The 13150-nt window shown below is 52.4% G+C and overlaps 1 protein-coding gene across 8 annotated transcripts in view; it reads right to left on the reverse strand.

The window, feature by feature from the left end:
- Positions 1 to 10916, reverse strand: part of COL14A1 (collagen type XIV alpha 1 chain) — a 216434-nt gene extending 205518 nt beyond the window's left edge. For 3 of the 8 annotated variants that reach the window (XM_081504790.1, XM_081504788.1, XM_081504796.1), the window contains exon 1: positions 9288 to 9667. The gene's annotated coding sequence lies outside the window, so the exon portion shown is untranslated. The other 5 variants (XM_081504793.1, XM_081504789.1, XM_081504792.1 and 2 more) reach the window with 3 other exon arrangements.
- Between the last annotated feature and the right edge of the window lie 2234 nt (positions 10917 to 13150).

Consider the following 13150-nt stretch of genomic DNA (forward strand, 5'->3'; position numbering starts at 1 on the left):
AGATTAAGCAATACCATATTGGGAGAAGTGTAATTTTCGTTTTCCCAAGGTTTTATGCCAAGTCTTTCATTTGGACAGTAAAATAGGGGCAAAAAAAAATTCCAATTTCTGTTAAACTGCCATGAGCTATTTTAAACCGTCAAAGCCTAATTTGTTGAAACATTGCCTAAAACCTTGCACAAATAGCGCTGCCTTAATGTTTTTTTTTTTTTTTTGGTTTAAAAACATCATGTTAGAAATGGCCGTTTACCTGTAGTAACTTCAGAAGGCATAAACCCAATTTGGGGAAAGTTGATAATATTTAGCACAAGTTTTCTCAAAACACTGTTACTCGATTACACAATCAGTGACTTAAACCCTCCCCATCAGGACCAACTGACCCGTCCTCTGCTTCACGTTTGTTTTATCTCATCTCATTTATACAATTAAGTTTAATGAGGAGCAGAGGCCTTATGCAAACCAGTTTTATCAAAATCCCTTAAAATATTTATCCTAAAGTTTGTGTAAACTACTCATAAACACACATGCACACACACACACAGACTTAACTCACATGTGTGTGCAAACCTTGGATAATGTTCTACTTAGTCAGCGCTGACATACAAAAAACCATCAACTTAAACTTGTTGCCAGCCATCTGGGATACCAGGCCCTGAGAGACACGGTTATTTGCAGTTTCAGAATTTTCATTCCAGCAGTCACTACTCAGAGTCCTACTGGCTGCCTTTCCCTTCTCCAGGGGATCTGCTCCATCCAGGGATGGAACCCAGGTCTCCCGCAGTGCAGGCAGACTCTTTACCCTCTGAACCACCAAGCCACTCTACTCTAAGGGAGATACAAAATTCATACTATATGATCCCTGTGTCAGCTCACTTATAATTTTATTGAAAAAGAAGACCATAAGCACATTTACAAAACTAAATGAAATAAGTGTGAAATACAACAGAGGTCACACAGACTGGAACTATGAGCAGAAATCTGCACACGAGGAAGACGCATCTGTCAATAATTTGCTAGGGGCTCCTGAACAACTAGTTTAACCACTCCATGACTTGGTTTCTTTATCTGTAAAATGTGCAAGCGAACATCCACCTTATAGGATTGTGATAATGTAAATAACATATGTAGAAACACAGGTAGGTCTCAAACAGTTCTAACTAGCAGCATGCTAGCAACAGTCTGAAAGAACGTAAGGCAAAGGCAATTAAATCATCAATGAATTTACTACTTGGGTAGATACTAAAGGACAAAGAGACTCCAGAAGTCTTCATCTCCCCCATCTCATGAGGGTGTGGAACCAACTTGGCATAAAGGTTTAGACAAAAACAGAAGATCCAGATAAGGACACAGGCACCATTATTCGCACGGGTGAACTCCTTTAAACTTTTCTAAGAATATTCCTATCCATTTTTTCTCCTTGTCCAGATGACAGCTCTGTACAGGTTCACAATAATCAACCATAAGACGACTTGGAATATTTGACTTAAGAATAATTCATAGACTTAGCAATTCTGGTTGACAAGCCCATGCAAAGAAGATTTGAAAGAAATGGAAATTATTAAGCATGAATTAAGCCTAGGGAAAATAAGAATCAGAAGCACATAATAGATGTCTTCAAATATTTGAAGGGCTTTCACGTGGAAGATAAAACAAGATTATTTTGTGAAGCTTCTGCAAATAGAACTCGAATCAACAGACGGAGCCACAGAGATGTGCATCTGGACAGAAACATTCTCTAACACTTGGAACGCGTTTGTCCCTTTTACTAGCAGGTCTGAGACAGAAGCTGGCTGCGTTTTACCCATGAGAGACGTTGTAGAAGAGATTACTGGATTTGTGGCAGGGGACTGAACAAAATGACCTTTATGTGCGAACTCTTTCTGGACTCTGTTATTCAGTCGCTAACCCGTGTCTCATTATGACCCCGTGGACTGTGGCCTGCCAGGCTCCTCTGTCCACGGAATCCTCCAGGCAAGAATACTGGAGAAGGTTGCCATTTCCTTTTCCAGGGCATTTTCCTGACCTCGGGATCGAACCCACATGTCCTGCATGGAGCCACCTGGGAAGCCCTGTTCTGGCTTCTACATTATTATTTTAATATCCATTTTAACTCCTGGGAGACAGCAAACTCCAGGAGTAGTGGGGGACAGAGGAGCCTGGCATGCTGCTGTTCACAGGGTGGCAGAGTTGGACCCGACTTAGCGACTGAATAACAACAACAGATCCATTTTATAGGAGAACTTTACAGCCAGTGGATGATCTGTGTCTACAGATTTGCAGATAAGAAAGCAAAAACTAAGAACAGGGCTGACGTTACAGCCCAGCGTGTTGGTGTTGCTTAGTATTCCTAATTTCTTCTGTCTAGTGAAGGTACCACCCTCCTCACATCTAGAATAACCAAGAGGCTTTTCAGGACTATTAAGAAGTCTACTTAAAAACAGACCCTGGAGGAAATCAGTGTTTGTCACCCTTTTCTGTTAGCATCACGACAGGGGAGAAAACAGCTCCAAGTCAGAAATAAAGCCCTAGTTGTGTTACTGTGAGCTTGGTGACTAGTCTTTCTTCCTCTGCCCGAACCCCCACTGTGCAGGCATTGTGATTAGAAATCAAGTGGAAAGCCACAGTCTTATTAGCATAAAGTGTCAAAGGGTGGGAGAGTTCAGGAATGCCAGAGACTAAAATTGAGAAAGGGCGCCTCAGAAAAGAGTGAGCCACAAGCAGGGTGAATTGACAACACACATATAAAAAAAAAAAAAAACCCCGCCCCTCGAGTCTGGACGATTCAGAATAAAGGGTCAGTCAGGGCTTCCCTGGTAGCTCAGCTGGTAAAGAACCCACCTGCAATGCAGGAGACCTGGGTTTGATTCCTGGGTCTGGAAGATCCCCTGGAGAAGGGATAGGCTACTCACTCCAGTATTCTGGCCTGGAGAATTCCAGGGACTGTATAGTCCATGGGGCCGCAAAGAGTTGGATATGACTGAGCGACTGTCACTTTCAGTAGTCAAGAAACCTTAGCAATCGTGAATGAATATACACTTAACACAAGAGAGTTTCACAACACACAAAGCAAAAACCATAGAACCAAAGACAGCAATAATAAACAAAGTTACAAATGTTAACACTCCTCTCAGGAATTGATTGAACAACTAGACAAAACATCAACAAGGATGTAGAAGACGTGAACCACTCCGTCAACTATTAATTGATATTTATTGAACTCTACATCCAATAACTACAGAATACACTTTTAAAAAATTCTTTTCTTACAAAATAGGCATTTGGGGCCCTAAAACGAGTTCATAAATTTCAAAAGACTCAAAGTTTGCAGAGTGTGTTTTCTGACAACAGAATTAAATTAGAAATTAATAACATAAAATACCTTTACAAACTCAAAATGGAAGTTAAGCAACATGCTTCTAATTAATCCAGGGGTCAAATGAGAAATCACAATGGAAATTTTAAATTTTAAAAATAGTTGGAAGGGAATAAAAATAAAAATATTTTCCACATGAAAATCTGTGGGATGCAACCTAAGAATTAGAGATAAATATTTACGTAAGAAAGAAGAAAGACTTAAAAATCAATGATCTAATTTTTCACTTAAAGAGGCCGTAAAAAGAGCAAATAAAATCCCAATTAAGTTGAAGGAAAGGATTAATAAAGATAAGCATTAAAAACCAAAGATACCTGAAACTAATATTAGTGAAAATTAACAAGGCTAAAATTTGCTTATTTAAAATATTAATAGAAGTGAAAAATGTTTAGGGTGATCAGGCTCCAACAGATCACCTCTGCTTCTCACCCCACTGTGACTCTCCAGCTGACTTCACAGCCCCAGTAACTCTGCTCCCTGAGTCTTGGGGACTAGAAGACCTGTAGGTGGGCAGTTTAACCCATACTCCACAAGGTTCAAAGTGCATTACAGTCAGTCAATCGATAGACACTGATTGACTGAGCGATCAGTGACTGAATGACCAGGGCTGAGGCACACAGCTAACGCACCGCACACCCTGCAGTTGGCCGAGGCTGAGTAATGCTGGAACGCCACAGGCCTTCTCTCCAGCTTTTGTGCAAAACTGTTCTCCAGGGGAAAGGGGTCTCTTTCTCCTCCCAACAGGGTCTACCCGAAGGGACTTCCTTCTAATTCACAGAAAGACCTTATGTAGGACCAGAGCAGCCCAGTGAATGGCTCAAATGCAAAGGGGTGTGTGTGTGTGTGTGTGTGTGTGTGTGTGTGTGTGTGAGCAGCCCAGTGAATGGCTCAAATGCAAAGGGGTGTGTGTGTGTGTGTGTGTGTGTGTGCGTGCGTGCGTGCGTGCGTCAGTCATGTCAGATGTGTCCGATACTTTGCGACCCCATGGACCCCGCCAGGCTCCTCTGTCCATGGGATTTTCCCAGCAAGAACACTGGAGCAGGTTACCATTTCCTACTCGAAGGGATCTTCCTGACCCAGGGATTGAACCCTCACCTCCTGTGTCTCCTGTATTACAAGCAGATTCTTTACCCGTGAGCCACCAGAGTAGCCCAAATGCAAGGGATCTGACTGCAGACTATCCTCAGAAATGTAGCTGCTCAGCCTGAAAGTAGGCTGCTGTGAATCCTACGTGACAGAAGAGCCATCCCCAAAGCACGGCAAATTGTAGTGACACTTCCTTGACTCAGGAATGTTCCATCACTTGGCTATTTTTGTTGTTGTTTTTTAAGGACTGACAGAGCTTCATGGTCAAAGAAACGTGAATTGCTTTCAACTGAAGTCTGTATCTGCAAGCATCACAGAGGACAGCTGCACATCTCAGGACTGACATCTCACCCTTTAGGAAGGCTTCCCTGATCTTCCAAGTCTGGCCAGATGCTGCTCCTGGGTTTCCTACAGTAGTAATCTTTATTTTCCATTCTAAACCTCATTAGAACACTGTTTTTCAATATCATCAATTCAGCATGTTCCCCTTTGCAAAAGCAGACAGCAAGCCATCCAGGAGTAAATCTTCATTCAACAGAAGAACCCCCAGCCCCACCCCGAGTACTCCTAGCTACAGACTCAACCTGTGACACTTGGATAAGCTCAGCAAAGCCTAGCCTCTCTCTGGATCAATTTTCACAACCTACCTGTGTGTGTCGGGGCAGGAACCAAACACAGCTCCCTAAAATTAAAAGTCAGGGACCCTTGCCTTGAGTTCCCACAAAGGCCCACTGGCAGACAAATTCATCAAGAGCACTAATCTCAAAAAATGACCTTGAAGTAAAAGATGAAAATTAAAAATGTTAAAAATTTACCGTGAAGAAATGCAGAGTCTAGACTCTAAGCCCTGACTTAAAAGACTCTCAGTTGTCAGAATTTCCTGTAGCCGTCCTAGTCAGAATCCCCTCAGAAAAAGGGAGCAGAGAGGGAAGAGGGAAAGCGGAAGGGCGGAGGCGAAGAGAAGGAGAAAGCAGCAGGAGAGCAGAGACACCAGCGCTGCCGTCTGGACCGCATGGCCGTTCAGGCCTGGAAACAACGCTGCAGGGGCTCCCGGCACCCGCTTCCCGGAGGAGAGGCCGGCGAAGCTCAGAGACGGCAAGGGGCACCGACGCAGGCCACGGCCCTCTGCCCTCAGCCTCCACCCCAGCTCCCAGGGCCATGCGTCCTCGGGGGCACCCCCCACCCCCCAACAGGCAGGTGCAGAAACGGGGTCAGGGCTCACATCTCAGGCAGACTTTCTTTAATCCCAACTCCGCCACTTGCTGGCTTTGGGACTCCAGGCAGCTAGTTTATATCTCGGTGATCCGATCGTTAAAAGAAGGACAACACTTATGTCCACGAGGAATTGGGAGACCTGCATGTGTTTCTGAGAGAGACCGTGGCAGGGACTCAAGCAGGGACTCAGAATGCACACTGGTCTCCAGCACTCACACCCATGTGCCCACGAGACCAGGAGGCCCGGTGTTCCCAAGGCTTCCTCTACAGCGGAGAGTGGCCGGGCTCTGCCGCTGAGTGTGGTCAGTTACAGGCGAGGAGGCTGAGTGTGGTCAGGTACAGGAGAGGAGCCGCAGCAGAGACCTCTCCCCGACATCCATCACCACGGAGCAAACCTGCTCGAGAGGAAGCTTGCTCCTGGCCTGGCCCTCAGTGTTCCTCCTCTCCCCTCGCCCCAGCACCCCCCGCTCCCCGGGCCCGTGACCACTTGCTGTCTACACATCATAATCCCAGATGATGTCGGCTCAGCGGTGCTCAAACACCACCACCTCAGCCTGCAGCCATACAGGAAGGCCCTCATCCCTAAAAGGAATCTTGGGCTACGCTCCACAGGCTGGGAAAACAGCAGTCATCTGGTTGAGCTTGGATTAAAATGACAGCAAATATGTGGCTCATAGAGTCACGAACTGCAGACTCCCAGCTTAAAACAGGCAAAAGCTCTGTTTTACTGGGTGACTCGAGGAAGGATTTGAGAGTCAAAGGGCGTGTACCCCAAGGAGCCTTTTCTTGCTGGGCTACGGCGGGCTCCAGTGCCCTTCCAATCACACCCATTTGCTCACTCCATCCTTTAAAGCCAGCCCTGGTGGATTCCAAAACCCAGGATTTGCGTGGAAGGCCCCAAGAGCTCTCTGAAATCCACAGCTGGACCGTTAGCAGCAGGAGAGATGCCAAAGGACTCCTCCCATCCATCCTAAGTCTGAGATCTGCCCAAAACTGCTCCAGGAATTCTGACGGGCTCCACGGAGTCCTTCCCAGGGAGTCATCGAGAGGCCTCACCAGGGTGGCATCTGTCCTTTCAAAGGGACCCCCAGGAGGTCAGGGATGCAGTGGAGGTCCAGGTCTCACCTGGCTCAGGGCCCCCAGGCAGAGGGAGAGACGCCAGTGCTTAGGGATAGAGCGTGCTGTGCATAATGGAAAAGCCTGGAAAACACCTCATGAGGTGAAAGACGCCAGTCAGGAAGGCCCACACACATTGCATGCTTCCGTTTATATGAAATGTCAGCAGAAAGTCAAGGAGCAGTTGCCAAGGGTGTTGGGGGTGGGTATGGCGTGGTTGGGGAGGAATGAGCAGTTACACCACTGACAGGTACAGCATTTTTTTTGTTTTGGAGTGATACACTGTTCGACGATAGGTACAGAATTTTTTTTTGGAGTGATACAATGTTCTAAAAATGATTGTGGGGATGCGGTACAACTCCCTGAATATGAAAAACTACTGAATTGCACACGTGTGGTATGTGAATTATAACTCAATAAAGTTGCTTTTTTTAAAATATGCTACCCTGAAGTCTGTCTTACAGTAACCACACCCTTGGGACCAGGTTCAAAGGAAATCCTTGCAAGCTGCTCTTTTGAAACAGCCCAAAGTTCAAGTGATATCCATGCGTTCACCCACTCACGCCACAGTTCCCCGAGACAGCTACGGGCGGAGCGGACCACCTTGTCAGAAACACCGCATCAGCTCCCCGCCCTGTATCCAGCTACGCCTCTGTGCTGGGTGCTAGGGCCTCCTCACCACACGGGACAGCCAGGAAGGGCCCCTAACCCTCTGTAGCTGAGGAGCTCCGGAGCCTTTAGGGGGAGAGTTTCAGGAAAACGCTTTCCCAATTCTGCTCCCCACAGGGCCACAAAACATCCGCATATTTTTTGGGTTCCCCTCCTCCCCCCCGCCGCGCCCCTTCTGCTGCTGCAGGCAGCTGACACTCCAAAATTTCCAGAAGGGAATCCAAAACTCGCAGAGGAAAAGAGGCTCTGAGTGTGGCTCCACAGGGCGTTTCGGGGGCAGCGGAGGGGTGGGGAGCCAGGTCCCCGAGAGAAGCAACCCAGCCCCCCGTGAACACCCGCCCTGGGGACAGTGTCAGCAGAGCGGGTGACTCCGGGTCCCCGAGCTCCGCCCCACGGAGCGCGCTTCCCGGACAGGACGCAAGCCCCCAGCTCCTAGACGAGGGTGCCTGCAGGTGCGGTGACAGCGGGCAGCGCTCAGACCCTTGTCAGGGCCGAGGCCACCCCAGGGCACAACGCGGCTCCTCCCGCAGGGCGCTAACCCTGTCTTGCCTGTGCTGTGCTTCGTCGCTCAGTCGTGTCTGACTCTGTGCTACCCTATGGACTGGAGCCCGCCAGCTCCTCTGTCTACAGGATTCTCCAGGCAGGAATACCGGAGCAGGTTACCATGCCCTTCTCCAGGGCATCTTCCCGACCCAGGGATCGAACCCAGTTCTCCCGCATTGCGGGCAGATTCTTTACCAGCTGAGCCACCAGGGAAGCCCCAAAATACTTGGAGCGGGTAGCCTATCCCTTTTCCTCGGTATCTTCCCCGCCCAGGAATGGAACCAGGGTCTCCCGCATCGCAGGCGGGTTCTTTAGCTGCCCGTGCTCGGGGCCCGCTAAATCCCAGCTCGCGCAGAAGTTCGCCTCCCCCGAGCCGCGCGCACTAGAGGGTCTGAGGCAGCGAGAAACTCCGAGGGGTGAAAGGGGGCGAGGGGTTGGGAAGCCCAGGAGGAGAAGGCCCTCCAGCGCCGCAGCCTGGCGGTGCATCTTAAAGCCTCGACCTCCTGGGTCCAGACACCGAACGAAGCAAAGCGCGCGAAGCAGCCGCGTTTCCGCGCGCAGAGACGCGGACGAGCCCTGCGGCGCTGCGGGCTTGCTCCTCTTTTCGACACCTGGTGCCCAGCGCTAATCACCCGCGGGTGTCTGGGTGAGTTTTGCACCCTGTGATCTCCATCGACGGTTCTCCCAACTGACCCCGGAGTGCTGAGTGCTTAGTCACCAGTCGTGTCCGACTTTTTGCGATCCTTTGGACTGTAGCCCGCCAGGCTCCTCCGTCCATGGGATTCTCCAGGCAAGAATACTGGAGTGGGTAGCCATTTCCTTCTCCAGGGGCTCTTCCCGACCCAGGGATCGAGCCGTGTTTCCTGCATTGCAGGCGGATTCTCTACCCGCTGAGCCATCAGCGTGCTTTCTGTTTGTAATACACACAGTCCTCCAAAGCAATCCCTCAGCCCCCTTCTCACCATAACGGTAGCCTTTAGGAGGCCCTTTCTGCTTGGAAATGTGGGCATCTACCGTCTGGAAGCAAAACCCGCTCCTTCCCGCCGCTCGCTCGCAGCGCCAGCCGGGGGGCGAAGGCTCGGGAGAGCAGCCCCCGGGCGTGTGCGCAGCGCGGCGCTCGGACCCCGCTGCCGGGCGAGCGCGCCTGCGGCCCCTCAGCGCCGCGGGCAGCGCGGGCGCGCGAAGAGCAGGTACCGGGAGCCGCCCGGCGCCCGCAGGGGGCTCGCCGCCTGCGCCTTCCCTCCCTCAGGGCCGACTACAGAGAGAAGCAGAGGCTGGCACTGACCTGAGCCCGCACGACTCCACCAGCCCAGGCCGCGTGGCTCTCGGTGCCCGGGGACCGTTCCGGTTCCGCCGCGAGTCCGCTCTCCCGCGCGCTGCCCGCCCGGCGCCCCTTTAATTGGCCCGCCCCGCCCCCGCCCCCCGCGCTCCCCGCCCCGAGCCGCCTCCTCTGCGGCGCTGCCTCCTGCGGGGCGCCCGCGACCAGAGAGGAGCGCGGAGGGAGGGCGCTGGCGGCCGCTTCTGAAGCGGGAGGCGGCGGGGGCGGGCGGGGAGGCGGCGGGGGCGGGCGGGGAGGCGGCGGGGGCGGGCGGGGCCCCCGGGCAGCAACCCCGTCCCCAACGACTCCCGCCTCCTCCCGCCGCGGCCGCGAGCGCGGGGCCAGGGAAGAGCCGCTCGGGCCGGCCCCGCGCACCGAGGCCCCCGGGCCGGCCCCGCCAGGTCTGCGTGTCCGTGTGCAGGTGCCGCGTGCCGGCCTCCGCAGCCCCGAGAAGCCCGGCCCGGGCGCCCGGGGGACCCTCCGCTGAGACGGCTCGGCCGCCGGCTGCTAAGACTCCGGGCTTCTCTTGCCAGGGCCGCGGGCTCCAGCCCTGGTCCGGGAACTGAGATCGCGGGCGCTCTGCGGCACGGACCCCAAAAAACAGAAGACGGGACCCCGTCTCCCTCTCCCAGAACCGGGCCAGCGACGCTCGGACGTGAGCAGGCGCACCGCCCGGGAGCGCTCCCAGGCGCTTCGGTGCCTTGGAAGGGACGCGCGTCGGCGGGGTCCCGGGGCGCAGGCCCCCTGACCGAGATCCCGAGTCAGGAAGCCTGCGCTAAGGCCGGGACCGAGCCCCCCGAACCCGCGGCGGTTCTGCTCCGGGCCGCCCCGAGGCCCTGCCGGCCCGCGAAACCCTGGAGGCGCCGGGTCTCCGGGCCCGCCCCAGCACCCCCTGGGAAAAGCATCAGCATCACCTTTTTTTTTTCTTCTTTTTAAGTGCAGCATCACCCATTTTTTAACGAAACCAAACCAACAGCCTCCCGCCTCTCCCGCGGCTGGCGCGCGCACATGTCGGGAGGGGGTTACACACCGGGAATCCGTCAAGACGCCGCTCGGTGAGAAAAGCACGCTCTCGCCTCGGACACCTGGAAAGGCAGGTGCTGGCGAAGAGAGAAAGGGGGCGGTGCTCTGAAGGCCCGGAGCCCGCCCGGAGCCCGCCCGGAGAAGCGGAAAGGGGGCTGCGGCCGCGCACCTCCCTTCCAGGAGGGCCTGGGCTCTCCCGGCCCGCCCCCGCCGCCCGCCGGCCCTGCGGTGGGAGCGCGAAGCGGGGCCCAGCCCGCACGGCCGCCCCCCGTCTGTCGGTCCTTCTGCAAACCGGCGGGGCCCGGCCGAGGCGCGCTCGACTCCCTCGCTAAAGCCGGTTCGCAGCGCACGTTTTTATCGAGACCGCGTCTGGTCTGAACCCGGGGTTCCGTCCGCTCCGCGGCGAGGGTGCGGGCGCCACCTGCTGCCTGCGCCGGGGGTCGCGACAGAGCCGGGCTGGAAAGACAGACGGACGGACGGACGGGGCCGGGACTGCTGCAACCCCGCACTTACTCCACCTGAGTCACAGCTTCGTCTCTCCTCGCCCCGCCCCTAGCAGTGCCTGCTGCTTTCAAACCGCGTCCCCTTTTCACTAATAAGGTCTGCTCCGGGCCCTTCATTCTTAGCCCCGCCCCTAGCAGTGCCTGCTGCTTTCAAACCGCGTCCCCTTTTCACTAATAAGGTCTGCTCCGGGCCCTTCATTCTTACCAAGACACAGATCGTTAGTGTGAGTTTACCTTCACCTGTAATTCCCTTGAGGGAGGTGGTGGGGTGTTGGCATAAAGTCTGAGGCAAAGAGGGAGAAAAAGTGCTTATGATGGAATTATAGATAATTCCAACAGTAATCACAGGAAATGAGCAATTCTCTGATGATTTTATTTAATTTTTTTAGCCAGCTTTTTCACTCTCCTCTTTCACTTTCATCAAGAGGCTCTTTAGTTCTTCGCTTTTTCAGGTGGCTCTATATTCTTACCAACAGTTGACTTCTCTGATGATTTTAAAAGGCAAAATGTATGTGCAAAAATTCATGCAGAGGACCACAATAGTTGTTTCGTAACAATCTTACATGATAAGGTACTTTGTTTTGCGATGATGTATCAGGTTATTTTTAAAAATTCTAACTCGTCCTTTCATCTTTTCACCTTTTGACTTGCATTTATTTCACTTTCAATGTAACTAGATAAACCAGTTACTCTTGAATCAGAATGGCTGGTGTTAATCAGTTTTCCACTTAATTGCAGCTGTGTGTGAATTTCCAGCCTTTTCAAGGGATCGCTTATTCAACATTTATCTTAAGGTCTTTTCTCAGAACCTGGAAGAGTACCGAGAACTCAGTCAGAGAAACCAGCCCAGAAGACCCCACTAATGGTCTCCTCTCTGAATCTAAACAAACAAAAAATATATATATATCTCTGAAAGAATATGTGAATAGCTGATACCTTCTCAAAGATATCAAAAAATTCTGGCTTCCACAGTCATTGATTCTAAACTCTTCTTAGAATCTCATCCTGGGCTTGTGTCGAGACTGTGATTTTCTCTCAAAGGACTCCAGGCACACCCTGTTGCCCCTCTCTCCCCTGTCCCCTGAAACCCTGCAGGAAGACTCTGAACTCAGACTTAAATTGAAGAGACTCTGCCCCTTGCTTGTCTCACTTTGGTGAAGTTATTTTGCCTCTCTGCGCCTAACTCCTTGTGTATAACAAGTAAGTCACTAATTATATCTCACGAGATAGTTGTGCAGATTAAATGACAGATGCGTTTATGGACCCAATTCACTAAGTGACAAATGGTGACTTATCACTCAAACTTGCACTGTCTCCCTCTGTCCAGGGCGCACAGGGCTCCTCTCATCGGCAGCCCCTATGGGTGATTCCCGCAGTGGTTCTCAATAGAGGGCTTTGACCCTTTGGATAGGTCAGCATGACTGCCCCAGACACTGCAGAACGTTTGTTACTCCTAGCTCCAGCACCAGATTCCAGGAGCGTCGTCCCATCGCCTAGTCATGGTGAAAACCGAAACGAGCACCTCGCGTGTCCTGCAGGACTCGCAAACCACTCACTCTCGGCAGTTCTACTCCAACCCCTCTGTAATGGTCACCTATGACTTTTTTTTTCCCCCAGCCCATCCATTCCCCCTTATTTTGGTTACAGAAGGATCATACTCAGCCAGTAGCAAGTACAAGCTGATAAATAATATCAACAGCACACTATAAACAATAACCATGGCCCAAGCTCCGGGCCTCACGCCCCCACCCCCGCACCCCACCCTCCACGCTGATATCGCACCCCTGGGACTCCTGGTCTTCAAGAGCACCGCAGAGAACCTTTAGCACCCTGCCTCCTGGCCAAGGGCTGATGGACCTTCTCCTTGATGGACGTCCCTGTGGTGTGCTGTGCTGTGCTTAGTTGCTCAGTTGTGTCCGACTCTTTGCAACCCCATGGACAGTGGCCCGCCAGGCTCCTCTGTCACGGGAGTCTCCAGACGTGAACACGGGAGTGGGCTGCCAAGCCCACCTCGTGTCCCTGTGATACCAGCTGTTAAACACTTCCCATCTCGCCATGGAGGAACAGATCTCGGATGTCTTTTAGGAAATCGCCTCCACTCCGCTGGACCCAGCTGTGGGGGGCTGTCATTCAGTGCTCGGTTCTCCTCCAGCCGCGGTGGGCACGAGCTGAAAACCGGGCCAACCACCCGCTCTCCCCCTCAGATGTGAGTATAAAGCGACAAGACAGAGGAGGAAGAGTCCTATGGGGAGGGGGGTCGGGGGTTCAAGAGGGAGGGGGCATAGTGTACCTGCGGCTGATTCG

The sequence above is a fragment of the Giraffa tippelskirchi genome, chromosome 6, assembly GCF_054371585.1.
Source record: "Giraffa tippelskirchi isolate mGirTip1 chromosome 6, T2T-mGirTip1v1.2.pri, whole genome shotgun sequence".
Lineage (NCBI taxonomy): Eukaryota > Metazoa > Chordata > Mammalia > Artiodactyla > Giraffidae > Giraffa > Giraffa tippelskirchi.